Raw genomic sequence first — 27,834 nt, 5'->3', positions numbered from 1 at the left:
TAGACCATTTTGAGTGTGTACATGAGTAATAAGTTCTTCCATCGTAATTTCAGTTGACACACAATAATAATTAAATGTTTGGGACCTAAATTCACCAGCATTATCAAGACGTATAGTCTTTATAACATAGTCTAAAAAATGAGTTTTTAATTTAATTATTTGAGCTAGCAATCTTGCAAACACCATATTGTGCATTAATAGTAAACAAACATGGGACCATCATAAAAATGTATCTATTAAAACTATGAAATATTTAAGCAGTCCACATGGGGTGAATGAGCCCACATATATCATCCTGAATACATTTCAGAATAGATGGTGATTCAATTCTAATTTTTTCTTGTGATGGTCTTATAATTAATTTTTCTTAAGAACAAGCAGCACATGAGAATTCACTAAATTGAAGAATTTTATGTTCCTTTAGAGGATGATCAGATGAATTCTCAATGATACTTCTCATCATGATTGAACCCGGATGTCCTAACTGGTCATGCCAAATTGTAAATATATTTGTATTTATAAACTTCTGATTTACTATGGCATGTGATTTCACATTATTAATAGTGGTGTAGTACAAACTAGAAGAGAGAGCGAATAGTTTCTCTAATACACATTTTTCTCCTGTATCATAGTGGTAATATAGATATATTCATTATTTTCTTCTCTTGCGGTTTCTACATAGTATCCATTTTGGCGGATATCTTTAAAATATAGTAAGTTTTTATGAGACTTACTTGATAGTAATGCATTATTTATAAAGAACTTGGTTCCTTTAGGTAATACTATAGTAACTCTTCCGAAACCTTCAATCATTTTTGTACTACCAACAATCATACTTATATTTGCTTCTTTTGTAACAAAAGAGACAAAATATATTTTATCTCTAAGTATTGTATGTATTGAAACATTGTCAGCGAGACATACTTTTTTATTGTTGAATTTGAGCGAAACGTGAGAAATATCCACATCTTCATTACTAAAATAAAAATAAATTATGATTAATGAAGAGAAATACAAAAGTTTCAAAAACAAATAAAAACTACAACCAAAATAAAAAAACTAACTATGAAGAAAGAAAAATATCTAAAAAAATGATAGATTTTTAATTAATGTTCTTCTGAAAAAAATTTGATTCATCTAAATGAGTAATATCACTTTAGTCACTAAAATGAGTTGGTTTAGACTTGCATGAGTTTCTAATGTCAAGGATGTCATCAAGATTTGCAAAGATATCATCGGTGGATTTCAGTTCTGTTTCAACAGTATTAGCTTCAACTTTATCTCTTTGTATAGTCAAATTGACCTTTTGTTTTTGTCTTTTTCTCTTGATAGATTCTTGATATAACTTGACAAAATATTCAGGGGTACGACATATACATGACCAATGACTTTTTAATGCACATCGATAGCACAATTTTTTTACATTATAGCTCGGATCACGCTTCTCATGTTTATTCCACTTTTGGTAATGAGTAGGAATCTATTGTTCCATTTTCCACGTCCACGTCCACGTCCACGACCACGACCACGGTTTCGACCGTTATTCAGACCATGGTCTTTTTTATGTTCACGAGATGCCACATTCACTTCAGAAAAAGCAGTTGAACCAGTTGGACGAACTTCATAATTTTTCATTAATATATAATTCATTATTTTGTTCTATCAACAGGAGACAACCTATTAGGTCATAGTACCTTTTAAAATCCTTTTCACAATACTGTTATTGTCACAGCACGTTAGAAGTATGAAATGTGAAAATTTTTTTTCCATTAAGTCCTCATTGGTAACTTCTTGGCCACACAATTTCAGTTGTGAACTTAATTATTTTAAAAAGTACAGAATTGTATTCACATACTGTTTTAAAATCTTGCAGCTTTAAATGTATCCACTCATAACAAGTTTTAGGCAATAATACAGTCTTTTGATGTTCATACCTTTCTTTTAAATTTGCTCATAATTCTTGAAGATATTTAACAGTCAAGTGTTTTACTTTTAATCCTTTATGAAGGTGATGACGTAGGAAAAATAAGTGTCTTAGTCTTATCTTTGTTTGAGGATTCTAATTCTTTTTTTAATGGTATCTCTAAGCTTTTTAGATACCAAATGAGTTTCAGTATCAAGTGCCCATTCTAAATATTTTTTGCCATTTAAATCAAGAGCGATAAATTCAAGTTTTTGCAATTTTGAGATGATAAATTTAGCTTTAGTCTTAATTTAGAACTCGTACTAATAACATGTTATACAAATAAGGATTAGGGTTTGAGAGAAAGAGAAGAGAGAAAAAAATAGAAAGAATAATAGATGATTTTATTAATAATTGTTGTACACATACAAAATATCACAAAAAATTTATTTATAGTCAAAGACTTAACTTCTAACTGACTCAACTAAATTATATCTATAATTAATTTTATCTACTTAAAATTTAAATTATAATTACAATCTAAAGTCTCCATAATAAATATATGAGTAAAAGACAAATAGGTCCCTGACCTTTTAAAACGAGGACATTTTTGTCCCTCAAGATTGAAAAATACATTTCGATCCCTCACGTTTTAAAACGGCTGACAATTATACCCCTCCGTCTATTTTGGACCAAAAACGGCAACGGAATTAGCTGACATGGAGGGGTAGAGAATGACGTGTCCGTTACACTTGCTGAAGTGGACTGGGACAAATTATTAGTGGACAAATTCGTCCCTTAATGACCAAAACGATGCCGTAAGCATGAGTGAGCCCTGTTTCATCAAAATGCAAGGTGGAAGCCATGGCCGCTGCTGGTGCAATTGTCAAACACCCTTCTGCTTCTCATGAAATCCAAGCTAGAGGCATCGCCCATAGATTGTGCCTTCATTAGCCTACATAGAGCACGTTGTTAATTTGTTATGTAAAATCCTCAAAATTTGTCATTAAGTATATAATAGAAAGGAAGATCCACCTTTCCATGTTTGCAAACCAACTAAATTTTCCTGACACCAGAACACAGGGTGAAGAGCTTAGTCTGTTTGAAATTTGCACATTTATAACTTTATCCCACAAATATTTCTTAATCCTGTCACAAGTTTGGCCAAATTCCTGTTTCATCTCCTTTTCCCTTTCTTCATTCTTATCACCTGTAGAAACAACAAATCAAATTTAACTAGCTATAAAGAAGAACCAAGCCATGATGAATCCACTGAAAGACAAGGACTACTAAATATTTGGTTGATGAAAATGCTGATACCATTGATTAAATGAGCATTTTCCCAAAACATGAAGTATATCAAGAATTTGGGATATGTTATTCCCATACACCACGCAATAGGAACATACCTAGATCCAAGTCTTCCTTGCTAATATCAACAAATTTTTTTTCCTTATATGACTTGAGGTTTTGAATAGCAACCTCATCAATTGGATCCACCAGAAACAGTACCTAAGAAAAAATCACAAACATCAATATTAAGAAATGACATAATTAATCAGTACAAAGTTATAAATTTAGGAAAGAAAACAAACTTATATTTCAAAATCCTTCTCTGCAAGTCTCTCCAAGAAAGGTGTGTTCTTTGCACTATTCACACTATCGGCTGCAATGTAATAAATATCTTTTTGATCAGGCTTCATGTTCTCAACATATTCATCCAAGCTGATCAGTTCTTCTTCACTTTAGGATGAGAAAAACCTAAGCAATGGAGCGATGCGTTTGTGATTCTCATGATCTTCAATACAACCCAGTTTCAAATGTTTGCCAAAATTTTTTCAAAACTTCTCATAGCCCTGCATACAGAGCAAGACATCTAGTCAAATGAATAAACACATATAGACATACGGATAGTATTAGTGAATCTAAGTTAACACAATTTATCCTATGTAGAATGGGATAATGGCAGCATGTGTACAACTAAAATTCGTCAAAATATGAACATACCTCCCTGTTATCACTCATAGATATCCCTAAAATCATGTCAAAAGCTTTCCGAACTAAACGTTTTCTCATAATTCGTACCTTCATGAAACATGTAAAAAAGGATAAGCAAGATGAAGAACCCCCTCACTCGTCATAGACGATCGCACTAGCAGCGGCCATGGCTTCCACCTTGCATTTTGATGAAATAGGGGCTCACTCATGCTTACGGCGTCGTTTTGGTCATTAAGGGACGAATTTGTCCACTAATAATTTGTCCCAGTCCACTTCAGCAAGTGTAATGGACACGTCATTCTCTACTCCTCCATGTCAGCTGGCTTCGTTGCCGTTTTTAGCCCAAAATGGATGAAGGGGTATAATTGTCAGCCGTTTTAAAACGTGAGGAATCGAAATGTATTTTTCAATCTTGAAGAACAAAAATATCCTCATTTTAAAAGGTCAAGACTTATTTGTCTTTTACTCTAAATATATTTATAACGATTGCCTAATAGTCCAATTTAGTAGAAAAGCTAAAATTAGCACTAGTCTCACTATTATAGGCTTAATCACCGAACAAAAAATTTGCTCAAAATTTTGATGAAATCCTTGATAGAATTCTTTGTCTAGTAGTCATAAGAGCAGTTTTAATTAATCCAACAAATTAGATCTTGAACGAAGGAAAATAATATCATCTAGCTATCGGAACAGTATTATTCAATTAAAAAAAGCAAAGAAACCTATAAAACAATTAGTAAAATGAAAATATATAAGTTACAAAATTAATATTAATTAAAAAATTAATTATTTTGTTAATTTTTATAATTTTATTAAATTTTTAATTAGATATTTGTAATTAAAAAATTTGTAATTAAATTTTTATAATAAATAAATATTTGTAATTAAATTTTCATTAGTTGTTATTTTTTTAAAAAATAATCTTAAAATATTTGCCTTTAGAATAATTCATAAGTAATTCGACATTAAATACATAAACGAATATTTTAAAAAATTATTTTTAACAAAAACTAATTAGAAAGGATTTAATAGAAAGTTTTTATCAAATATAAAAATTTAATTACAAATTTTTAAATTATAAAAATCTAATTAAAAATTTGACAAAATTATAAAAAAATAATTAAAATCTTAATTAAACTTTACTCTTTTACTTTGTTAATTTTTTACTTTAAAATATATTTTTTCTACATCTTATTATATGCTAACAAAAGAGAAATATAAAAATCTAGCTCCAATTCTAAATCATAAGCGAGTAGTTTGCCAATTTTAGCCTTTTTAGTTTAAAGTGTTATTGCAAACCAAAGAATAACATCTGTAAGGATCTCCTGTGCTTTACTTCTTTTTTTTTTTTTTTTCATTGAACACGTTGGAGTTCTCATGTAATTACCAAATAAAACTCAAGCACTTTTTATGTCTTACATATAGAATGTCAACAAAGTAAAGAAAGTTTTAATTTTAGAAAAGCTATATTTGCCAGCTCCCTACAGAAACCAAAGTGTTCTCTAGAATGGTAGTTTTGAAAGTTAGTTTATAGTAGTAGTAACAATTCTTCATCTATAAATATTCTTTAGATAAATTATATATGAACATGATATCTAAATTTTAAGTTTATATATTGTTAACAAAAATATAAAAAATGATACAAACGATAAATAAAATTTTAAAAGGTGATAAAAATTATATGATTTTTGTAAGTATGATTAAATAGTCTTTTTTATCATTAAATTTTAATATTTTTACTCCAAGTGATTTTTTTATGATAAAAAATATTTTAAAAAATAAAAAAATTTAGAGATTAAATTTATTTTATTTTTTTATACTTTTTAAATAGTTATCCAAATATCACCACAAATATTCAAATAAAATATACAAATAGTTTGTTAAATACAAAAATTATTTTTCACTTATATATTTTTTTAATGTTTCTCTTGTTTTTAAATTCTTTAAAAGTTTGTTTTCTATTCATTTTTTTCAAAAGAATAAAATATCATTTTCTTCTCAATGTTTGGGTTAAATTTTAATTTAGTCCTTAATATTTTAAACGTCTTATTTTTTCGAAAAAGTTTCAAACGAAATCGATGTTATTCTATTGATAAATTTGACACGAATAATTAACAGAATAAGTAATAAGTGATGTGAACATTAACAATGTTATTATTAAGTCATGTTTTTTCTTTGTATTTGAGAAATATAATCAAAATTTTCTTGTAATAGTTTATCTTTTCGATATTCTTTTTGTAAAAAATTTCAAATTATATCAATCAATCATCAATGATTCAGAATGAAAGAAAAATTTTTAAATTTGTGATCGTTAATTAGTGGATTGATTTTACTTACTTACTGAAATCAAACATCAAACGTTACCGACTCTTTCATATACTAGTTGTTCGTATTAAACTTAATCATAAGATAATATAAAATCAGTTTAAAATTTTTTTGGAATAAAATAAAATATTTAAATTTTTTTTATAGGTGTTAGCTCAAATATTAAAAATCAAAATAATACTTTATTCTTTTCAAAATTTTTTTGAATGATATAAACTTTTGATACTATATATATATTTTAATTGTTTACCCTTTTATTTTGGTTCATTCAGTCAAATATACACCAAAAATGATAACACAAAGTAAAAAAGCACAGAAAATTTGAAAAGGTAATTAGGGTCAATTTGGATATATTCATAAGTAATTTTTTTTAATTTTTAATTTATGAAAAGTTATAGTATTAATATTTAGTATAATTTTTAAAATTAAATTATAATTTTTAAAAAATTATTTAAATATTTATACAAAATAAAAAAAACAACTTTTTTATAATAATTTCTTTTATCATTCTTTTTTTAAATAAATATTTTTAAAATTAAAATATTAAATATAAATTAATTTATTTATAAACTATTTTAATATAAATATTTATTATTTAAATATTAAAAAAAAACTTAATTAACGATTTATCCAAACTGAATCTTAGCCTAACAGCTAGTATTAGCAATCCAGCAGCAATGCATAAGCCTATTATAGAATATAGACTATGGAGTATCAATTTTACTTTATTATTATATTCGATTTTCTCATTTTGGCAGCGAGTTGGATAAGAAGATAAGATGGGATGGGAATCATTTAATAGTGCAAAGATTTTTCCATGACACAAAAGATAAGGGTCAATATATGTCGCCTAATACAGCCAAAAGCAACTTTGTCGGATTGCGGAATTAAATCACCGAGAAAGAGAGTGATCTTTTTGCAAAACTATGCTAGAACCAAGGTTCTTATCAGTTAAGCTTTAGCAGGTTTTACGTTCTCTTTCTCTCTTGCCTGTCCATCGTTAATGTAACTTCATTCACTTGCGGCTTGCCCTTAACGTGGTACATGTTTGGTGAAATGTCTCTTTTACATAAAACAAAGCAAAAAGAAGCTGTGGTCAAGAATTTTAGCTGCCAAATACTACTCTAAAGATCGAATTTGCACGCCACCTTGAGAGTTGAACTCTTTTTTAAGAGAAATAAAAATGGAACGTGGTGAGAAGAAATTCCCTGTTGTTCCACCTTATAATTTTGATGATAACCTTCTATGTATCTCGTTTTTCTTAAAGGTATTTTATGTATGTTGTGATATGCCAAATGTCCAGGATAACGTCTTATTTATTAATACATCTAATTTCTTTTGAAATATTGCATATTTACCTTGATGTTTGAAATTATTTTTGGAGAAAAGACATCGCAAAGTATATTTTGGCAAAAACATGACTAAAAGTCCAATAATGATAAGGAGGGTAGATTGGAGTTAAGGAATGATCGCAAGTAAGTGGGAGGAGTCATTTTCCCTTTAAACCCTAGGTACCATGGCACAAGAATATTACCATCAAAATGACAAAGGGTAGTGGGTCATGATCTAATTTAGGCGTTTGGTATTGAATAGACAAATGATTCTTGTCCAAATCCAAGAAGCTTGCAGCCTTTTGTTTCATTTTCCAACGATTCATCTTCCTTTGAGCTAGAAACTAGAAACTAGAAACTCCGTGGGGGAAAGAGAGAGGAGCATTCCCCAAATATCCATGCCAACTTTAATTTTCTTTTTCTCAATTTTCTTTTTAATAATTTCTGAGTGACAATGACACCATGTTTTGTCTTCAAACGGCCATGATTACTGATTAGCCTTGCTTTCCGTTTGGGCAAGTATGAACGAATTATCCCACATACACACAAGCCAAGCTGGGTGTTCTTCTTGTAAACATCAACATATTAAAATCTTTTAGGGGGCCCATGGGGGCCTATTGGGCTTTTGAGGAAGGGATAGGTGTCGACCATGGTATAATGCCGAATGGGTGGCCCTCATCACCAATTGGCAAGCAATGTTAGGTAATTGGGTGCATCAAAGTCCAACGTGAGGTGATTGGTCTTCCAATCATTATTAGAGTTTAGTTTATGATTCGTCATGATTGTGACAACATTAGAATTGGCATAGTAATCATACGTTTGATAATGTCACCACTCACTGCTCAGCAACGAAACTTGCAGATACTCACTCATGCTTCTTACCGTCATAATCAAATATATAAATATATTTGCAACGAATCTAGTTCTTTCTTTTTCTTAAACAACCTAGTTCATTAGGTAAATACTAAAATGCTGCCGCGTAAAAACTTGTTCTAGACTATTTGGAATAATGTGTTAAGTTATTATTTCATGTTCAACAAATGAAAGCAATCAAATTATCACTCGTAAATTTGTTAAAATAATTAAAAACATATTTTTTCCTATACCAAAATTGTTTGAGAATCAACATGTAGCCAATAATTTTATTATTTATTTTCTTTTACAAAAGAGAGTAATGACATGCTTAATTACTTGATTTAGTAATGTAACACAACTCTCTGATCTGCCTATGTTACATAGGTAGTTTATTTCAAACCCGATATAGAGGGAGTGCTGTGTTTGGCCTCAACAATTAACATAGAATTTTGTCAAATTTTTATAACATAGACTAAACACAGTATTGTGATAAAATTAGGTCGTCGTGCAGAAGCAACATGTTGTATGCCATAGGGTCAAATAAGCAAGGATTGTTTTATCAGTATTTAATTGTAGGGCAAAATGAATAAATTTTTCTGCATTTTAGTGAACAGAAGAGAGTAAATAATTTAGTTCACATAAGTAAAAATAAAAAAAATAAAAAATAAAAATAAAGACAATAAACCGTTACGATTTGACGGTTTGTGATATCCAATGTAGGCACATTTACGAGAAAGTTCAAGAGGTAGTGAATACTTTGACAAAAAAAAAATGTTAACATAATGTGTCTACCAAAAATAAAATGGGAGGAGATAAAAACAAAAGAGTTAGATACCTCTGAATTTAAGTTTTTGTATAAAAAAAAGGTGAAGAATATAAATGAAATAAACATTGTTGTAGATAAGCTATGAAAGAAGTGAACATGACAAAGACTTAACATGAAAAAGGGTGGTTTGAAATATGTTAGGCCAATTTTTTTTGAAATAAGTGAACTATGAATGCTTTTCAAGACATTAGACTATCTCCAGTAGGGAACTCATCCCAGTTCCTGTTTATGCCCCACCTGTCATAAAAAGTAACTCCACATCAGTTTTTGCGTCATAAACAATAAATAGGAACTCAAAGCATCTCTCTCTTCTCCATTAGGAGGAACTAACTTTAGTCCCTATTGTGGTCCCACTTAATTAATTAATTAAAATACTTAAAATTAATATAATTAATTTTTTTCAATAATATTATTTAAATTTATAAATTTAAAAATAATTCATTATTAAAAGATATTAATATTAAATAAATTCATATATAATAATAACACACAATATATAATTCGAGATTATACTAATTTATAGTTTTGTGTTTACAACTGCTAATTTTAATAATATCATTAGCATTTTAAATTTTAAAAATAAAACTAACCAACTCAACTAAAAATTATTTTATAAGGTATAAAAATTAAATTTATTTTTTAATGTAAGTAAATTTAATTAATTATAATTTAATATAATAATATAAATAATATTCAATATTAATTATAATATAAATAATTAATATAAATTATTAATTAAATAAAAACTTAATTATTTAATCTAATTAATTATTTAATTAATTATTATTTAAATAATTAATATAAATTATTAATTAAATAAAAATATAATTATTTAATATAATTTTTATTATAATTATTACTAATTTAATTATTATTTAATTATTTAATTATTTCAGATTTTATATTATTATTTTTTTATAATAACTTGCCAAATGGCAAGTTATTATTGGTTAATTTGAGTCCCTACTTAGAGGGACTCCCTTACCTTGATCCTTGTGCGAGAACTCATTCATTCTCTCCTCCAATGGTTAGAGTTTCTATATGTCAGAAAAAAGTCAAAGAGGAACTCACCATTGGAGGTACTCTTAGTATGTAGCTAAAAATATTAGCATCAAGTTCTAGAAATTCTATAACATGTTGATTCAACTTTTGAGGCTAAATAATAAACATGATTATTTGAACAATATTGTTTTAAATACTATGTTAATAAGATCTTAAAAAAAAAAATTATTTGAGATACTTTAGATTGAATGATATAGTTTCTCATATATTTGAAAAACTCCAATCTAGTCAGAGAAAAATTAGAGGTATTAGTAGATCCTAACATAACACAGTTGAGAACCTCTTAACTATAGTAAATATAAAGTATGGAATATAAGGAGTTAAGAGATTAGAAGATATAAACAATGATGTATACTAATTAGATTAAAATGACTACTTTTAGTGTTTAAAAATATTTGAGAGTTTTACTATTAAAATAAATGTATAAAGGATATTATTTGCATTGAATTTTTTCGTGTTACTGCTTATAATTAAAGAATTTTAGATATTATTTTCTCAAGTCTTTTCAGGACTACAATGTGACTCCATGGATATTCCACTAACCAAAAACTTTAGATATTCAACTTACCTTTTCATGAGAGACTATATAAGATTGAATCTTCTACCAACATAAAAATGTTAGATATTATTGCCTTAAGCCTTCTTAAGTTAGAAAGTAATTTGATTGGATATTCCACCAACCAAGAAGCTTAGATGTCATCTCAAAAGTATTCTTTTTTTTTTGCCTTTTTTGCTCCTAATATTCCTAAATGGTTTTGGCTATAGACATGGTTGCAATATCAATATTGTTGCTGCCAATCATCATATTTTTAACCGTTAAAAAGATATTTAAGTAAATTTGATTAAAAATATAATCAAAATCAGTATAAAATTTTTTGAGATAGTATAAAAAATCAATAATAACTAATTAAAACAAAATTAGGGTGGATCAAATCTTACATATGAAAAGAAATATATAGTATATTCGATATTTGCAGCCCATAGTCCACTACGACGATTTCATAGCTCCATTAGCAGCATTTTTAGCTTCTACATCATGCCGAACCCTATAAAGAAAAGATTAAAAGAATACCAGTAAATGAATCTCATTAACCAAGTTGAAATAATTTCATATACTCTAATATAAGAAATCAGTACAATTTAATGACTTAATGGTTTTCTAATGCAGATCCCACTGATGACAAGGTTTCTGTTATGGATTCAACTTTCAGACTTAGTGGCCCGATAAAGATCTGGTCTTCAGGCCCAATTCGACCCATCCAATCCAAATATTTGGGACCTTTTGATCCCCCTCGATTCTCTCACAATTAATCAGGTATGAATCGTATGCTTCCGTATTTAGAAGATCTCTAGATTGGAAGAGCACCCATATAAAGGGAGCCTCATACTCCTCCCCACCAAGTATGACACACAAGAAACCCTAAATGTTAACCTTATGAGATTCACTTTGACTTGAGCATCGGAGTGTCATTGCAGGTTCCACCCCGCCACTTACACAAAGACCAGGAATCTAGGAGGTTCGATAACCTAGACAGGTCGCGAATCCCATCGTTCTAGGTCAATCCTAGAATATTGGCACCGTCTGTGGGGATCTGCCGACGGAAAAGAATGAATGGCTTTCGGGCCAATGAACAAATAGAACTCTTTGAAAAAATACGATGAGTACAACCCCTGGGAAAATCATGCGCCAACCAAGGTCCATGTCCGAGCTTTGTTCACACGGGGGCAACACTCAATTTCCAGCCATGAAACAACCAAAACTCGAACTTAAAATCTGGCTCATGACCTTTCGGCGGGACAGGATCTGACAATTCCTGGATCATCCAGGAATTACATCACAGGTAGCAGAACCTCAAAAGAGAAGTCGCTACCAGGGATCACTATCAGCTCAGTTTTGAACGGCATTCAGGAACACAACCTCGGAAAAGATGTCACATCGACTCAGCAGAATGGCAGGAAGGAAGGCGACACGACAAAATCAACCTGAATCACTCCCACAATAGGAATTCACATTCTCTGAGTAATGAGCGTGAGCGCCAAGGATGGGAACCCGAAAGGTCCCCGACCAGAAAGAAGAGGTGGCACGGTTATGAATCCATATTTGATGATATATTTTGGTTTGATTTGAGTGAATTTTATCATATAAACCTAAATTTATTCATGTAAATAGCATGCTTTTGTGTTTTCTCTCTAAATTGTGCCTAAGTGTGAAATATGCTATTTTGTGCTTAATGTAATCAATTTTATTCCACTTTCATTCCATTTGATGCCTTGATGTTTTGATGAGTGATTTCAGGTGTAATAGGTTAGAATGGCTTGATAAGAGTGGAAGAAAAGCATGCAATTGGGAGAGAACATGAAGAAATCAAAGGAGAAGCACACAGCCATGTGTGCTTGCGCACATCTCTATGTGCGTACGCACAAGAGAAAAATCAGAAGGTGTGCGTACGCACACATCTGTACATACGCACAAGTCCCTGCGCATGACTTCATTAAAAAGTCACGTGGCTCGCGATTTGAGGGGCTTTTTGGCCCATTTCTGAAGGCTTTGATGCTTATAAGGAGGGGCAAGCAACCATATATGGAAGGACACACTACCATACATCATACAACACATTTTAGGAGTAGTTTTAGGGTAGTTTAGTTTAGATTTTTCTCTCAATTTTCCTTAGGTTTAATTAGGGTTTTATAGACTTTTATAGTTCAATTTTGATCTTGGATTCTGCTATCTTATTGTAAGTATTTCTTAATTTTTCCTTTTATTGCACTACTTGTTCTACACTCTTATATTTTAGTTTCCTTTGTCAATATATACATAGTAAACCCTGAGAACACTTAACAAACATATCATGGCGTCGAATGGTAATAAGAGAGGATTAAAATTAGCAAATTTAAGGCCAAAGAAGCATGTTTTCAATCATAGCACAAAATTAGGAAGGAAAATGTAAAACATGCGAATTATATGAATAAGTGTGAGTTTAATAGATAAAATCCACTCAATTAAGTACAAAATGTACCACGAAATTGTGGTGCATCACATAGTCTTGTGATTTTGAGTTTTGGTTAATGAATTTGATGTTTGATAGTTTTTATATGTTTATTGGATTGCCTTTGTTGATTTTGATCATTTGGTTGTTCATAGTTTTCATTATTTTTCCAATTTTTCCATGTTTTATGAATATGCCCTCTATGTGTTTGATGAAATGCCAATTTTAATTATGGGGTAGATTTTCACCCCTTGGCTTGGGGAAATGAGTACATGGGACACTAGAGTCATAATGTCTGACATTTAGTGATAATTCTTGGGTTGTTAGTTGTTATTGTTTCCACTAACGCTAGCTTCTTACTAAGGTAATTAGTAAGTTAGCTAGGATTTGTGGATTAATAACAATTATGCTCAGTTGACCTATCCTTCGATGTTAAGGGTTGACTTAGTGAGATTAATCCATCATAATTATCATAGTTGTGGTTATGGCAAGGAAGAAATTCCATAACTTATCCTAAGTCAAGGTTCCATTTATGTTTTGAACCACTTTTCACCATTTTAAAGCATTACTTGTTTATATTACATACATAGTTCTTTTATTCCTTTATTACTTCATTAATTGTAATTTTGATCGTTCTTTAATTCCTTTATTTTGTTTGCTTTCATCATTGAATACCCCCTTTGCTTTCTGATGAGCGGATAATTTATACGCTTTTTGGCATTGTTTTTAGTATGTTTTTAGTAGAATCTAGTTACTTTTAGGGATGTTTTCATTAGTTTTTATGTTAAATTCACATTTCTGGACTTTACTATGAGTTTGTATGTTTTTCTGTGATTTCAGGTATTTTCTGGCTGAAATTGAGGGACTTGAGCAAAAATTAGATTCAGAGGTTGAAGAAGGACTGCTGATGCTGTTGGATTCTGACCTCCCTGCACTCAAAATGTATTTTCTGGAGCTACAAAACTCAAAATGGCGCGCTTCTAATTGCGTTGGAAAGTAGATATCTAGGGCTTTCCAGCAATATATAATAGTCCATACTTTGCCCAAGTTTAGATGACGCAAACTGGCGTTCAACGCCAGCTCTCTGCCCAATTCTGGCGTCCAGCGCCAGAAACAAGTTGCAAAGTGGAGTTCAACGCCCAAACTGGCACAAAAGCTGGCGTTCAACTCCAAGAATGACCTCTCCACGTGTAGACTTCAAGCTCAGCCCAAGCACACACCAAGTGGGCCCCGGAAGTGGATTTATGCATCAATTACTTACTTCTGTAAACCCTAGTAGCTAGTTTATTATAAATAGGACCTTTTACTATTGTATTAGACATCTTTGGATCATCTTTGGATTATCTTTTGATCTATTGATCACGTTTGGGGGCTGGCCATTCGGCCATGCCTGGACCTTCATTACTTATGTATTTTCAACGGTAGAGTTTCTGCACTCCATAGATTAAGGTGTGGAGCTCTGCTGTTCCTCAAAGATTAATGCAAAGTACTACTGTTTTCTATTCAATTCATCTTATTTCGCTTCTAAGATATTCATTCGCACTTCAACCTGAATGTGATGAACGTGACAATCATCATCATCCCCTATGAACGCGTGCCTGACAACCACTTCCGTTCTACATTAGATTGAATGAGTATCTCTTAGATCTCTTAATCAGAATCTTCGTGGTATAAGCTAGATTGATGGTGGCATTCATGAGAGTCCGGAAAGTCTAAACCTTATCCGTGGTATTCCGAGTAGGACTCTGGGATTGAATGACTGTGACGAACTCCAAACTCGCGAGTGCTGGGCGTAGTGACAGACGCAAAAGGATAGTAAATTCTATTCTAGTATGATCGAGAACCTCCAAGATGATTAGCCATGCAGTGACAGCGCATCGGACCATTTTCACAGAGAGGAATAGGATGCAACCAACGACAAGGGTGATGCCTCCAGACGATTAGCCGTGCTGTGACAGAGCATTTGGACCATTTTCCCGAGAGGATTGAAAGTAGCCATTGGCACCGGTGACATCCTTACACAAAGCCAGCCATAGAAAGGAGTAAGACTGATTGGATGAAGACAGCAGGAAAGCAGAGGTTCAGAGGAATGAATGCATCTCCATACGCTTATCTGAAATTCTCACCAATGATTTACATAAGTATTCCTATCCTTATTTTAGTATTAATTTTGAAAACTCCATAACTATTTTATATCCGCCTGATTGAGATTTACAAGGTGACCATAGCTTGCTTCATACCAACAATCTCCGTGGGATCGACCCTTACTCACGTAAGGTTTATTACTTGGACGACCCAGTGCACTTGCTGGTTAGTTATGCGAAGTTGTGAAGATATGTTTAGACCATGGTTCTGTGCATCCATTTTTGGTGCCATCGCCAGGGAATCAATTTTGAACAATAATTCACAACCTGAGTAACAATTTCGCATACCAAGTTTTTGGCGCCGTTACCAGGGATTGTTCGAGTTTGGACAACTGACGGTTCATCTTGTTGCTCAGATTAGGTAACTTTCTTTTTGTTTTCTTTTCAAAAAAAATTTTTCAACAATCTTTCAAAAATTTCTCCTTTGTTTTCGAAAAAATTTTAAAATAAAAATGTTTTCAAAAATATATTTTTCTTCAAAATTTTTAAGAATGAATTCTAGTGTTTCATGAAGCATGTTGAAGCCTGACTAGTTATAAAGCCATGTCTAAATTCTTTTGGACTGAGGCTTCCAAACCATCAGCATAGAGGCAAGTTACTTTGATAAGTAATGAGCAGTATATTCTCTGATGTTATATGCTAAAGCTTGGCTGGCTATTAAGCCATGCCTAACCCTCAGATTGGAGATTTAGACTAAGAATGCTAGATTCCTTGAATTCATATTAAAAATTTTGGAATCCTTATTTTTGTTTTTCAAATAATTTTCGAAAAAATACAAAAAAAATTAGAAAATCATAAAAATCAAAAATATTTTTTGTGTTTCTTGTTTGAGTCTTGAGTCATGTTATAAGTTTGGTGTCAATTGCATGTTCATCTTGCATTTTTCGAAAAAATTCATGCATTCATAGTGTTCTTCATGATCTTCAAGTTGTTCTTGGTAAGTCTTCTTGTTTGATCTTTGCATTTGCATGTTTTGTGTCTTTTCTTGTTTTTCATATGCATTCCTGAATTCTTTATGTCTAAGCATTAAAGAATTCTAAGTTTGGTGTCTTGCATGTTTTCTTTGCATTAAAAATTTTTCAAAAATGTGTTCTTGATGTTCATCATGATCTTCATAGTGTTCTTGGTGTTCATCTTGACATTCATAGCATTCTTGCATGCATTCATTGTTTTGATCCATAACTTTCATGCATTGCATCATTTTTCTTGTTTTTCTCTCTCATCATAAAAATTCAAAAATCAAAAAAATATCTTTCTCTTTTTCTCTCTTAAAATTTCGAAAATTAGATTTGAGTTTTTTAAAAATTTTTAAAATCTAGTTGTTTTTATGAGTCAAATCAAATTTTCAATTTAAAAAAATCTTATCTTTTTCAAAATCTTTTTCAAAAATCAAATCTTTTTTCAATTTTTTTTAGTTATTTTCGAAAATTTCAAAAATATTTTTCAAAAATCTTTTTCTTAATTTTACATCATATTTTTGAAAATAACATCATCAATTAATGTTTTGATTCAAAAATTTCAAGTTTGTTACTTACTTGTTAAGAAAGATTCAAACTTTAAGTTCTAGAATCATATCTTGTGATTTCTTGTGAATCAAGTCATTAATTGAGATTTTAAAAATCAAATCTTTTTCAAAAACTAATTTCTATCATATCTTTTCAAAAATATCTTCTTATCTTGCCTTTTTCAAAAAAGTGATTGCAAAATATCTTTTCTAACTTCCTAACTTCTTATCTTTTCAAAATTTGTTTCAACTAACTAACTAACTTTTTGTTTGTTTCTTACCTTTTTCAAAACTACCTAACTAACTCTCTCTCTCTCTCTCTAATTTTCAAAAAAATCTTCCCTCTTTTTCAAAATTTCTTTTTAATTAGACTAATTATTTTATTTTTTTATTTGAATTTTCAAAAAACTACTAACCTTTTTCAAAAACTATTTTCGAAAATCACTAACTCTTTTTCAAAAATTATTTTCGAAAATTCTCTCCTCCTCTCATCCCCTTCTATTTATTTATTCATCTACTAGCACTTCTCTTCATCTCACATCTCTGCTCCTATCATCACCTTTATGTTTGGATTCTTCATTCTTCTTCACCCCTATTCCTTTTCTTCTTCTACTAACAATAAGGAACCTCTTTACTGTGACATAGAGGATTCCTCTTCTTTTCTTTTTCTCTTCTCTTTCTTATGAGCAGGGACAAAGAAAAAGGCATTCTTGTTGAAGCTGATCCAGAACCTGAAAGGACTCTGAAGAGAAAACTAAGAGAAGCTAAATTACAACAATCCAGAGACAACCTTATTGAAAATTTCGAACAAGTAAAGGAGATGGCATCCGAACCCAACAACAATAATGCAAGGAGAATGCTTGGAGACTTTACTGCACCTAATTCCAATTTACATGGAAGAAGCATCTCCATTCCTACCATTGGAGCAAACAATTTTGAGCTGAAACCTCAGCTAGTTTCTCTGATGCAGCAGAACTGCAAGTTTCATGGACTTCCATCTGAAGATCCTTTTCAGTTCTTAACTGAATTCTTGCAGATCTGTGATACTGTTAAGACTAATGGAGTAGATCCTGAAGTCTACAGGCTCATGCTTTTTCCTTTTGCTGTAAGAGACAGAGCTAGAATATGGTTGGACTCTCAACCCAAAGACAGCCTGAACTCTTGGGATAAGCTGGTCACGACTTTCTTAGCCAAGTTCTTTCCTCCTCAAAAGCTGAGCAAGCTTAGAGCTGATGTTTAAACCTTCAGACAGAAAGAAGGTGAATCCCTCTATGAAGCTTGGGAAAGATACAAGCAGCTGACCAAAAAGTGTCATTCTGACATGCTTTCAGAATGGACCATCCTGGATATATTCTATGATGGTTTATCTGAGCTATCAAAGATGTCATTGGATACTTCTGCAGGTGGATCCATTCACCTAAAGAAAATGCCTACAGAAGCTCAAGAACTCATTGACATGGTTGCTAATAACCAGTTTATGTACACTTTTGAGAGGAATCCTGTGAGTAATGGGACGCCTATGAAGAAGAGAGTTCTTGAAATTGATACTCTAAATGCCATATTGGCTCAGAATAAAATATTGACTCAGCAAGTCAATATGATTTCTCAGAGTCTGAATGGAATACAAGCTGCATCCAACAGTACTCAAGAGGCATCTTTTGAGGAAGAAGCTTATGATCCTGAGAACCCTGCAATAGCAGAGTTAAAATACATGGGTGAACCATATGGAAACACCTACAATCCATCATGGAGAAATACCCAAATCTCTCATGGAAGGATCAAAAGCCTCAACAAGGCTTTAATAATGGTAGAAGAAACAGGTTTAGCAATAGCAAGCCTTTTCCATCATCCACTCAGCAACAGACAGAGAATTTTGAGCAGAATCCATCTAGCTTAGCAAATTTAGTCTCTGATCTATCTAAGGCCACTGTGAGTTTCATGAATGAAATAAGGTCTTCCATTAGAAATTTGGAAGCACAAGTGGGCCAGCTGAGTAAAAGGATCACTGAAATCCCTCCTAGTACTCTCCCAAGCAATACAGAAGAGAATCCAAAAGGAGAGTGCAAGGCCATTGAATTAATTACCATGGCCGAACCCACAAGAGAGGAGAAGGACGTGAATCCCAAGGAGGAAGACCTCCTGGGACGTCCAGTGATCAATAAGGAGCTTCCCTCTGAGGAACCTAAGGAGTCTGAGACTCATCTAGAGACCATAGAGATTCCATTGAACCTCCTTATGCCATTCATGAGCTCTGATGAGTATTCCTCTTCTGAAGAGAATGAGGATGTTACTGAAGAGCAAGCTGCCAAGTTCCTTGGTGCAATCATGAAGCTAAATGCCAAATTATTTGGTATTGAAACTTGGGAAGATGAACCTCCCTTGTTCAGCAATGAACTAAGTGATCTGGATCAACTGACATTGCCTCAGAAGAGACAGGATCCTGGAAAGTTCATGATACCTTGTACCATAGGCACCATGATCTTTAAGGCTCTGTGTGACCTTGGTTCAGGAATAAACCTCATGCCCCTCTCTGTAATAGAGAAACTGGGAATCTATGGGGTGCAAGCTACTAAAATCTCATTAGAGATGGCAGACAATTCAAGAAAACAGGCTTATGGACAAGTAGAGGACGTGTTAGTAAAGGTTGAAGGCCTTTACATCCCTGCTGATTTCATAGTCCTGGATACTGGAAAGGAAGAGGATGAATCCATCATCCTAGGAAGACCTTTCCTAGCCACAGCAAGAGCTGTGATTGATGTGGACAGAGGAGAATTGATCCTTCAATTAAATAAGGACAACCTTGTGTTTACAACTCAAGGATTTCTCTCTGCATCCATGGAAAGGAAGCAGAAAAAGCTTATCTCAAAGCAGAGTCAACCAAAGCCCCCACAGTCAAACTCTCAATTTGGTGGCCACAACCAAACTCTAAGTTTGGTGTCAAACCCCCATATCCAAACTCTAAGTTTGGTGTTGGGAGGTTTCAACAAAGCTCTGCACATCTGTGAGGCTCCATGAGAGCCCACTGTCAAGCTATTGACATTAAAGAAGCGCTTGTTGGGAGGCAACCCAATGTTTATTTATCTAATTTTATTTTTGTTTTTCATGTTTTCTTAGGTTCATGATCATGTGGAGTCACAAAATAAACGAAAAATTTAGAAACAGAATCAAAAACAGCGGAAAAAAAATCACACCCTAGAGGAAGCACCTGCCTGGCGTTCAACGCCAGAACAGAGCATGGTTCTGGCGCTGAACGCCTAAAATGGGTAGTATCTAGGCGCTGAACGCCCAAAATGGGCATCATCTGGGCGCTGAACGCCAGAATTGCACCCTGGAGAGGAGCTAGCGCTGAACGCCCAGAACAAGCATGGTTCTGGTGTTCAACGCCAGATATGGGCAACAAATGGGCGTTGAACGCCCAAAATGGGCACCAACCTGGCGCTGAACGCCCAGAGTTGTGTGCAAGGGCATTTTGCATTTCTAATTTGGTGCAAGGTTGTAAATCCTTGAACACCTCAGGATCTGTGGACCCCACAGGATCATCTCAGGATCTGTGGACCCCACAAGATCCCCACCTACCTCCACTCACTCTCTTCTCTCTTCTCAATCATCCTCTATTCCCAATAAACACTCTTCCCCAAAACCCTTCACCTATCACCTCCATCTCTCTTCCCTATTAACCCTTCACCACTCACATCCACCCACTCTTCCCCATAAACCTACCCAATAAACTCCACTTACCTTCAAAATTCAAATCAATTTCCCACCCAAACCCACCCATATGGCCGAACCTTAACCCCCTCCCTTCCCTATATAAAGCCTTCCATTCCTCCTCATTTTCACACAACACAACCCTCTCTTCTCTTCTTGGCCGAAACACACCTCCCCCTCTTCTCCATCTTTTCTTCTTCTTCTTCATCTAATTCTTTATTTTCTTGCTCGAGGGCGAGCAATATTCTAAGTTTGGTGTGGTAAAAGCATAAGCTTTTTGTTTTTCCATTACCATTGATGGCACCTAAGACCGGAGAATCCTCTAGAAAAGGGAAAGGGAAGACAAAAACTTCCACCTCTGAGTCATGGGAGATGGAAAGATTCATCTCCAAAGCTCATCAAGACCACTTCTATGATGTTGTGGCCAAGAAAAAAGTGATCCCCGAGGTCCCTTTCAAACTCAAAAGAAATGAGTATCCGGAGATCCGACATGAAATTCAAAGAAGAGGTTGGGAAGTTCTAACAAATCCCATCCAACAAGTCGGCATCCTAATGGTTCAAGAGTTCTATGCCAATGTATGGATCACCAAGAACCATGATCAAAGTAAGAACCCGGATCCAAAGAACTATGTTACAATGGTTCGGGGAAAATACTTGGATTTTAGTCCGGAAAATGTGAGGTTGGCGTTTAACTTGCCTATGATGCAAGGAGATGAACGCCCCTACACTAGAAGGGTCAACTTTAATCAAAGGTTGGACCAAGTCCTCATGGACATATGTGTGGAAGGAGCTCAATGGAAGATTGACTCCAAAGGCAAGCCGGTTCAACTAAGAAGATTGGACCTCAAGCCTGTGGCTAGAGGATGGTTGGAGTTCATCCAACGCTCCATCATCCGCACTAGCAACCAATCTGAAGTTACTGTGGATCGGGCCATCATGATCTATAGCATCATGATTGGAGAAGAAGTAGAGGTTCATGAAGTCATCTCCCTTGAACTCTACAAAATAGCCGAAAAGCCCTCTCCTGGGGCAAGGCTAGCTTTTCCTCATCTTATCTGCCATCTATGTTACTCAGCTGGAGCTTCCATAGAAGGAGACATTCACATTGAGGAAGAGAAGCCCATCACTAAGAAAAAGATGGAGCAAGTAAGAGAGCCCATTCATGAAGCTCAAGAGGCGCAGGAAGCTCATCACCATGAGATCCTGGAGACGCCTCATATGCATTTTCCTCCACAAAACTATTGGGAGCAAATCAACACCTCCCTAGGAGAATTAAGTTCCAACATGGGACAACTAAGGGTGGAACATCAAGAGCACTCCATCATCCTTCATGAAATAAGAGAAGATCAAAAAGCAATGAGGGAGGAGAAACAAAGACAAGGAAGAGACATAGAAGAGCTCAAGGACATCATTGGTTCCTCAAGAAGGAAACGCCACCATCACTAAGGTGGACTCATTCCTTGTTCTTACTTTCTCTGTTTTTCATTTTCTCTATGTTAAGTGCTTATCTATGTTTGTGTCTTCATTACATGATCATTAGTAGTTAGTAACTTTGTCTTAAAGTTATGAATGTCCTATGAATCCATCACCTCTCTTAAATGAAAAATGTTTTAATTCAAAAGAACAAGAAGTACATGAGTTTTGAATTTATCCTTGAACTTAGTTTAATTATATTGATGTGGTGACAATGCTTCTTGTTTTCTGAATGTATGCTTGAACAGTGCATATGTCTTTTAAAGTTGTTGTTTAAGAATGTTAAATATGTTGGCTCTTGAAAGAATGATGACTAGGAGACATGTTATTTGATAATCTGAAAAATCATAAAAATGATTCTTGAAGCAAGAAAAAGCAGCAAAGAACAAAGCTTGCAGAAAAAAAATAAAATAGGCGAAAAAAAAAGCAAGCAGAAAAAGCCAAAAGCTCTTAAAACCAAGAGGCAAGAGCAAAAAGCCAATAACCCTTAAAACCAAAAGGCAAGGGCAAATAAAAAGGATCCCAAGGCTTTGAGCATCAGTGGATAGGAGGGCCCAAAGAAATAAAATCCTGGTCTAAGCGGCTAAACCGAGCTGTCCCTAACCATGTGCTTGTGGCGTGTAGGTGTCAAGTGAAAACTTGAGACTGAGCGGTTAAAGTCAAGGTCCAAAGCAAAAAAAGAGTGTGCTTAAGAACCCTGGACACCTCTAATTGGGGACTTTAGCAAAGCTGAGTCACAATCTGAAAAGGTTCACCCAATTATGTGTCTGTGGCATTTATGTATCCGGTGGTAATACTGGAAAACAAAGTGCTTAGGGCCACGACCAAAACTCATAAAATAGCTGTGTTCAAGAATCATCATACTGAACTAGGAGAGTCAATAACACTATCCAAAATCTGAGTTCCTATAGATGCCAATCATTCTGAACCTCAATGGATAGAGTGAGATGCCAAAACTATTCAAGAGGCAAAAAGCTACAAGTCCCGCTCATCTAATTGGAGCTATGTTTCATTGATGGTTTGGAATTTATAGTATATTCTCTTCTTTTTATCCTATTTGATTTTCAGTTGCTTGGGGACAAGCAACAATTTAAGTTTGGTGTTGTGATGAGCGGATAATTTATACACTTTTTGGCATTGTTTTTAGTATATTTTTAGTAGAATCTAGTTACTTTTAGGGATATTTTCATTAGTTTTTATGTTAAATTTATATTTTTGGACTTTACTATGAGTTTGTGTATTTTTCTATGATTTCAGGTATTTTCTGGCTGAAATTGAGGGACTTGAGCAAAAATCAGATTCAGAGGTTGAAGAAGGACTGCTGATGCTGTTGGATTCTGACCTCATTGCACTCAAAATGGATTTTCTGGAGTTACAGAACTCAAAATGGCGCGCTTCCAATTGCGTTGGAAAGTAGACATCCAGGTTTTGATGATGCAAACTGGCGTTCAACGCCAGCTCTCTGCCCAATTCTGGCGTCCAGCGCCAGAAACAAGTTGCAAAGTGGAGTTCAACGCCCAAACTGGCACAAAAGCTGGCGTTCAACTCCAAGAATGACCTCTCCACGTGTAGACTTCAAGCTCAGCCCAAGCACACACTAAGTGGGCCCTAGAAGTGGATTTATGCATCAATTACTTACTTCTGTAAACCCTAGTAGCTTACTTCTGTAAACCCTAGTAGCTAGTTTATTATAAATAGGACCTTTTACTATTGTATTAGACATCTTTGGATCATCTTTGGATTATCTTTTGATCTATTGATCACGTTTGGGGGCTGGCCATTCGGCCATACCTGGACCTTCATTACTTATGTATTTTCAACGGTAGAGTTTCTGCACTCCATAGATTAAGATGTGGAGCTCTGCTGTTCCTCAAAGATTAATGCAAAGTACTACTATTTTCTATTCAATTCATCTTATTTCGCTTCTAAGATATTCATTCGCACTTCAACCTGAATGTGATGAACGTGACAATCATCATCATTCCCTATGAACGCGTGCCTGACAACCACTTCCGTTCTACATTAGATTGAATGAGTATCTCTTAGATCTCTTAATCAGAATCTTCGTGGTATAAGCTAGATTGATGGCGGCATTCATGAGAGTCCGGAAAGTCTAAACCTTGTCTGTGGTATTCCGAGTAGGACTCTGGGATTGAATGACTGTGACGAACTCCAAACTCGCGAGTGCTGGGCGTAGTGACAGACGCAAAAGGATAGTAAATTCTATTCCAGTATGATCGAGAACCTCCAAGATGATTAGCCATGCAGTGACAGCATATCGGACCATTTTCACAGAGAGGAATAGGATGCAACCAACGACCAGGGTGATGCCTCCAGACGATTAGCCGTGCTGTGACAGAGCATTTGGACCATTTTCCCGAGAGGATTGAAAGTAGCCATTGGCACCGGTGACATCCTTACACAAAGCCAGCCATAGAAAGGAGTAAGACTGATTGGATGAAGACAGCAGGAAAGCAGAGGTTCAGAGGAATGAATGCATCTCCATACGCTTATCTGAAATTCTCACCAATGATTTACATAAGTATTCCTATCCTTATTTTAGTATTAATTTCGAAAACTCCATAACTATTTTATATCCGCCTGACTGAGATTTACAGGGTGACCATAGCTTGCTTCATACCAACAATCTCCGTGGGATCGACCCTTACTCACGTAAGGTTTATTACTTGGACGACCCAGTGCACTTGCTGGTTAGTTATGCGAAGTTGTGAAGATATGTTTAGACCATGGTTCTGTGCATCCATTTTTGGTGCCATCGCCAGGGAATCAATTTCGAACAATAATTCACAACCTGAGTAACAATTTCGCACACCAATTTCCACAACCAAAATTGTGCACCTGTTGTCACTAGTTCCTAGGGAGATCGACCCGAGGTTTAATTACTCTCGGTTAATTTGAATTAGAAATTTTAAACTCTGATGGTGAGGGATTGAATTGCCGGTTTAGACTTTGGTATCAACGAAACACTTAATTTCAATTGAGAAATTCCAAACCGGTGCAAAATCTTTCCCTATCACACGGCGAGCCTGTAGTCATGGGATCCACTCGTTTTGCCTGCAGGGTCCTCCGAGTCCACCTGCCTAGACATTTCGATAAGCCAACAAACATGTGATATAACGGGACTGAATACCCCCAAATGAATTTGGAAGGGATTTTCGATGCGGTTTGATGCCAAACGTTTCCAATAATGCTCGTAGGTTTCGTGATGAAATGATTCAATTCCTTGCCGCAAGGATCCATCGCCTACTTCTCGGATATAGCCCATTGATTTTTAGAAAATATATTTTACATTAATTAGGATTATATATCAGCCCTTCGGGCTCGTCTCTTCTCTCCTTTCATACCTCATTCTGCACTTTACAGTTTTACAAAATTTTTGTTTTCTCTCTGAACCATGAGCAACTAAACCTCCACTGTTAAGGTTAGGAGCTCTGTTTATTCTATGGATTAATACTATTACTGTTCTATTTTAATTCATGTATTGATTTCAATTTCAAGAATTATTTTCGTTCTTTATCTTATGAATCTGGGTGGAACGGAAGTATGACCCTTGTTCAAATTGAGTTCTTGTAAAACTTGTAAAAGCTCTTTGCTTGAACAACATCTTGAAAATAATTTCTCCTAAATTTCTAATTATCTGGACTGATGCACGAAAATCTGTATCACTACAAATTTCCTTCGGCAAGTATATCGAATGTCATCAAGTAAAAACTCACAGTAGAGTGAGGTCGAATCCCACAGGGATTGATTGGTTGAGCAACTTTAATTAGAGGAGTGTTCTAGTTGAACTGAGCAGATTTGAATTGGGAATTACAGAAATTAAAATGGCAGGAAAGGTAAATTGTAAGAAATGTAAATGACTGAAGGTAAAAGAGCTAAATGTAAATTGCAGAAAGTAATTGCAGGAAATTAAACTTGCAAAAACTTAAATTGGAATGGGGGTGATGAGCATAAATTTAAACAGCAGAATGTAAAGAATGGAAAGATCAGAGATGGGAGGTTCATTGGGCTCAGGAGATATTGTATTTTTCGGATCAAGTTCATTCTCATCTCTTCCTCAATCCATGTAACTCATTAATCTCTTAGCAATCTTAGGTGATTGAATCTCAATTCCTTAGCAATTCAATCTCTCTAAGCTTAAACAATTGCCCAATTCCTTGATCTAATTGCTCATAGGAAGAGATGAAATATGATCCCTGATTATACCAAATATTTTTTCAAATCAAAGTATTGGTAGGATTATATGTCACTATATCCATACAACCCTCAATCCGGTCCAACATGAGAAAGCATTTCTAGTATGATTTCCTCATTCCTCTTCCAAAGTTCAGAGGAAATCCAAGTATGAGCAACTTCTCTTCCAAGACAGTTACTCAATTGGATGAAGATCGAAAGCTTTCAAGTAAATCAAAGAGAAAGTAAAGAAGAAGAAGAATGAAAACTATGATTGATCCATTGAATTACAATAGAGCTCCTTAACCCAATGAAAAGGGGTTTAGTTGTTCATAGCTCAATTTCAACAGAAAAGGAAAAAGAAAAGAAAGTACATCTGCTAAAAGAAAAGTACAAAGAAAATGTATTTAGGGTTTCCCAATTAGGATCCCCTACTTCCCAGCCTTTTCTAACTTAAATTCTATGTTATTTATACACTTTCTTCATTCAGTCTTGAAGTCTTGGATCTGGGCTTTGGCCCTTGTTGAAGCTAGTTGAGAGTGGCTCTTAGTGATGCAGACGTGGGCTTGAGTTAACCAACATTCATGAGCTTGCATGGGTGCCAATGGAAATGAGCTCAGCATGGACGTTAGTAACTAACGTTGATGGCCACTAACGTTGGCCAACATTCCCCTTAAATCATTGAAGAACGTTTGAGGCAACGTTTATGCACCAACGTTACCACCAATGTTGGCCTGGTCACGTGTACGCGTCAAAGCTGGATTTTGCTACTTCACGCGTGTGCGTCGCCCACGCGTGAGCGTCGATGACCAGTTTTCCATGCAACTTTCTCAGAATCTATCGAAAATGTTAGTGGCATCGTTTGTGGCAAAATTTGCAAACCAACGCTTTCATGGTCATGGGTACGCGTCGCCCACGTGTACGCGTCAAAGCTGGATTTTTACCACTTTGCGCGTGCGCGTCGCCCATGCGTACGCAAGACTTGCTATTTTTCCGCTTTCACGCGTATGCGTCATATCAAAATTCTCCAATCTCCAAAGTCAGCTTTTATTGAAGACGTTGGTGGTAACATTGGTTCTCCAACGTTCCCACTAACATTAGCACCTCTTTGTCATAACGTTTACAGCAACGTTGGGGTGCCAACTTTGGCCACCAACATTGCATATCAAGCCTTAGAACGTTAGTGGCAACGTTGGTGAGCCAACTTTGGCCACCAACGTTGCCTTCTCTGCTTCTTTCTTACCCTTCCTCTGCTTCTCTTCACCTGAAATCAATCAAGCAAAGTGCATCAAAGTCTTGCTCTTAATCATAAGATGATGCATCATTTATTTTATCATTCAATCCTTGCATTATTCTCATGAAATTGTCTAGAATTCACAATGTTTTCTTGAATCAAGGTATGAATGCATATTCAACCAAATACTTACTTATTTCCTAGGAAAATACATGAAACTACCCTAAAACAAACTAAAATGGCTTGTGAAACTAGCCAAGATGCCCTGGCATCACAACACCAAACTTAAA

General features: G+C 34.3%; 1 non-coding gene and 1 pseudogene across 1 annotated transcript; both read right to left on the bottom strand.

Moving 5' to 3' along the window:
- Nucleotides 1-2,746: 2,746 nt before the first annotated feature.
- Nucleotides 2,747-27,834, bottom strand: part of LOC112786005 (heat shock protein 90-6, mitochondrial-like) — a 29,477-nt pseudogene continuing 4,389 nt past the window's right edge.
- LOC112787474 (small nucleolar RNA R71) lies at nt 18,155-18,258 on the bottom strand. The gene has a single exon (XR_003194886.1). It is a non-coding gene; the product is annotated as a small nucleolar RNA R71 (small nucleolar RNA).

This window comes from Arachis hypogaea, chromosome 20, assembly GCF_003086295.3.
Source record: "Arachis hypogaea cultivar Tifrunner chromosome 20, arahy.Tifrunner.gnm2.J5K5, whole genome shotgun sequence".
In the NCBI taxonomy this organism is placed as follows: Eukaryota; Viridiplantae; Streptophyta; class Magnoliopsida; order Fabales; family Fabaceae; genus Arachis; species Arachis hypogaea.
This window is presented reverse-complemented; position numbering and strand designations above follow the sequence as displayed.